The sequence below is a fragment of the Berghia stephanieae genome, chromosome 14 (assembly GCF_034508935.2).
Source record: "Berghia stephanieae isolate SIO BIC M18660-M18661 chromosome 14, UCSD_Bste_1.3, whole genome shotgun sequence".
Taxonomy (NCBI): domain Eukaryota; kingdom Metazoa; phylum Mollusca; class Gastropoda; order Nudibranchia; family Aeolidiidae; genus Berghia; species Berghia stephanieae.
The window spans coordinates 9,959,998-9,963,767 of record NC_088373.1 but is presented as its reverse complement, the minus strand read 5'-3'; positions in this window follow the sequence as shown (position 1 = coordinate 9,963,767).

Here is a 3,770-nt window from a genome sequence, read left to right as displayed (position 1 = left end):
TGAGGCTTTCATTCTATTTTCATGTAGTCCTTCAGAGCCATGAGGCCCATGAAGCCGGAGTTTATCCCGGTTCCAATATTGCGTGAATCGAACAATGGCAATTTCTTGCTATCCTTTGGATAGGACGCTAGTCTATCTAAAAATACTTTCAGGAATTACATCAATAAGAACCAAAGATTTTTTTGTTGAACAAAAGTAGCCAAAGTTGGCGATTCGTTAATTCTAAAATATTCCATCGAGTGTGACCAATCAGGAAAAAGTATTTGTTTATTTATAAAATACACTAAATTCACTAAACAAAGCACTCTCTACCATAACAACACACCATGGACAAGTAGCAAATCAGATTTCCACGTGACAATGAGTTATTTGACGGTGACGAAACCTGTGAGTTGATCGGCTTATACCTGCTATCACAATTCAACAACATAACTAAAACACAAATCGGTCTCTACATAGACGATGGATTAGCCATATGTAGGTACCCCCCTCCCTTTAATAACAGAAGAAATTGAAAATCAAATCTTCAATAAATTCCAACATACCAGCTAAAGATTACAGTTGACACCAACAAGAAAGTCAAAGACTTTCTCGACGCAACCTTCAACCGTTCTACAGACAATTACAAACCCTACAGAAAGCCCAACAACGTCATCAACCACATAAATAAAGACAACAACCATCCACCTGCGATCCAAACAATCTTCCCCACCAACATCGCACAATAATAATAATAATAATAGTAATAATAATAATAATAATAATAATAATAATAATAATAATAATGATAGTAATAATAATAATATAATAATAATAATAATAATAATAATAATAATAATAATAATAATAATAATAATAATAATAATAATAATAATAATAATAATAATAATAGTAATAATAATAATAATAATAATAATAATAATAATAATAATAATAATAATGATAGTAATAATAATAATAGATCTTTATTGTCCATAAATATGGCAATTTGTCATTTAGTTACACTTGTTATAACGGTATATGATAACTATAAGATTGAAAATATATTTCACTCCTACATATTCTCTCTCTCTCTCTCTCTCTCTCTCTCTCTCTCTCTCTCTCTTCTTCTTCTTCTTCTTCTTCTTCTTCTTCTTCTTCTTCTTCTTCTTCTTCTTCTTCTTCTTCTTGTTATTCTTCTTCTTCTTCTTCTTCTTCTTCTTCTTCTTCTTCTTCTTCTTCTTCTTCTTCTTCTTCTTCTTCTTCTTCTTGTTATTCTTCTTCTTCTTCTTCTTCTTCTTCTTCTTCTTCTTCTTCTTCTTCTTCTTCTTCTTCTTCTTCTTCTTCTTCTTCTTCTTCTTCTTCTTCTTCTTCTTCTTCTTCTTTTTCTTCCTCTTCTTCTCTATCTTTCACCAGTGCGATATACACAACATAAACATATTCATTTCATTTTCAATTCTTTACATTTGTGGCAATTCGACACCAAATACTATCATCATTTGTCAATTAATCTAACATTAAATTAATTAATCAGTCCATCAGTCAACGCATCAATCCTTGGTTATGCTGACTATATGAAATATTCAACATTTTATTGCTGATGGAACGAACGTTAATTTATACTTGTTAGTTCTATATTTAATCTGACAAAACCTTCTCCCAGATAGTAAAACACTAAATTCATGGTAAAAATATGTGGCATAGAAGATATAAAACAAAGAATAGCAATAGCAAAAAACGTGTTCTATAAAATGCATATCGTTCTATAACACAACAGGCCCCTACGCTCTAAAAACAGTGGGTACACAGAACCCTTTGACTACAATCCTATCATCATCACCCATCGTGGCTTGCGCTCTTGAGCACGTTGCCGGTCAACTGTCTCCACGTATCACGATCCTCTGCGATGCGCATGAAATCTGTGTTATTTTTAAAGTCACATTTGGCCATTCTTCGGTTATTTAGATAAGTCATTATTTGTCTTCCTCTAGCTCTCTTTCCTTCGATCATCCCAGATGTTACCAACTTTTCTATTCCGTCTCTTCTCCACACATGTCCCAGAAACCGTAACTGCCTCTTTATGATGTTATCGATCTACATTCTTCCCTTTCTCACCTTCTCCAACACTTCCTCGTTCGTACACCTGTCTGTCCATGATACCCTCAACATTCTTCTATATACCCACATCTCAAATGCCTCTAACCTACTCGTACATTCTTTGTCAAGCGTCCATGTTTCACAACCGTATAAAAGGGTACTTATGACATATGTTTCTACTGCTTTCATTTTGTAAAGATTGCATTAACCGTAACCTTTTCTTTAACAAAACCAAACTGCTCGTCACTTATCTCTGGAGAGATCTTGCTCCTCATTCTTTTCATAAGTATTCTTAACATAATTTTTGTGGCCTGGCTCATTATGCTGATTGTTCTGTGTTGGTCACAGTCAATAGTTCCTTGTTTTTTTTGGGTATCGTAATGAATACCGATTGTCTTAATAAAACATTAGGCAATTCACCCTTTTCATATAAGACAGTAAAGGCTTTTGTCAGAATGTCTATTCCCATATCGTCGAGGGCGTCAATCAATTCTATTGAGAAGCTATCTTGGCCTACTGGTTTCCCCCTTTTCATCTCTTTGCAAGCAGCTTCTACTTCTTCTCGCATAATCTGGGGACCAGGTTCACAGTAGAGATTTCTTTATCCAAGCTCGTTCCTCTTTTGTCATCCGCGTATAGATTTTTTATGTAAACTGCCCAACGTTCCAAAATTTCGTTGTTGTCGATAAGTATATTACCGTTTGCGTCTTTAACGCATTTTCATGCCTCGGCTGGTCGTTTTCCACTTAGATCTTGTATTGACTGGTAGAATTGTTTGGTGTTGGATTGTTTTAGTATTTCAATTCTGTGACATTCATGTTCAATATAATCTTCCTTTGCTCTCTTACACTCACGTTTTATAGTCTTATTAGCTTCTTTATATTCATTGCTGTTGCGTTCTAGTTTTAGTCTTTCATTCATCAGTTTCAAGATCTTGTCATCCATCCACTTATGTTTTGGTTCGTGTTTTTTCACAGATGGAATAGTTTCTCTTGCAGATTCTGTGATGTAGTTCGATATTTGATTCCAGTACTTATCTATGTTTCTATCTGAGATCAAGTTTTCACTTTTTTTCCCACGAATTCTTTGTAATCATTTTTTATTTGATGGTTAATTCTCAATAGATCTAATTGCAGTTTTGGTTCCACTTTCTTTTTCTTTATTTGTTTAAGTTTTATTTTTAGCGTGGTCTTGACAGGTCTGTGGTCACTATTACAATCTGCGCTTGGAATAGTTGTTGCGTTGCTTACTATATTTCTGAATCGTTGTTGGACCAGAATAAAGTCTATCAAATTTTTATAAAGACCACCTGGGCTTATCCGTGTCCACTTCTTTCTATCCTGGTTTTTAAACCATGTATTGACAATAGTAAGATTTTCCAGTCTGCACCAGTTGACAAGTCTCTCCCCTCTATCATTTTTGGTACCTAGTCCGTGGGGGCCAACGATATTTTCAACTCTCTCGTTACCAACCTTTGCATTGAAATCACCAATTATTAAACGAATTTCATCAGATTTACATTGTTTTAATGCTTGTTTCATATGTTGATAGAATGTCTCAATTGTGTTTTCGTCACTGTCTGATGTTGGGGCGTATATTTGAATAATATTAACATTAAACGGGATTCCTTTCAACTTTACTAAAATATCTCTTTCTGAGATTGCAACATGATCTAAATAGCACTTTGATGTTGA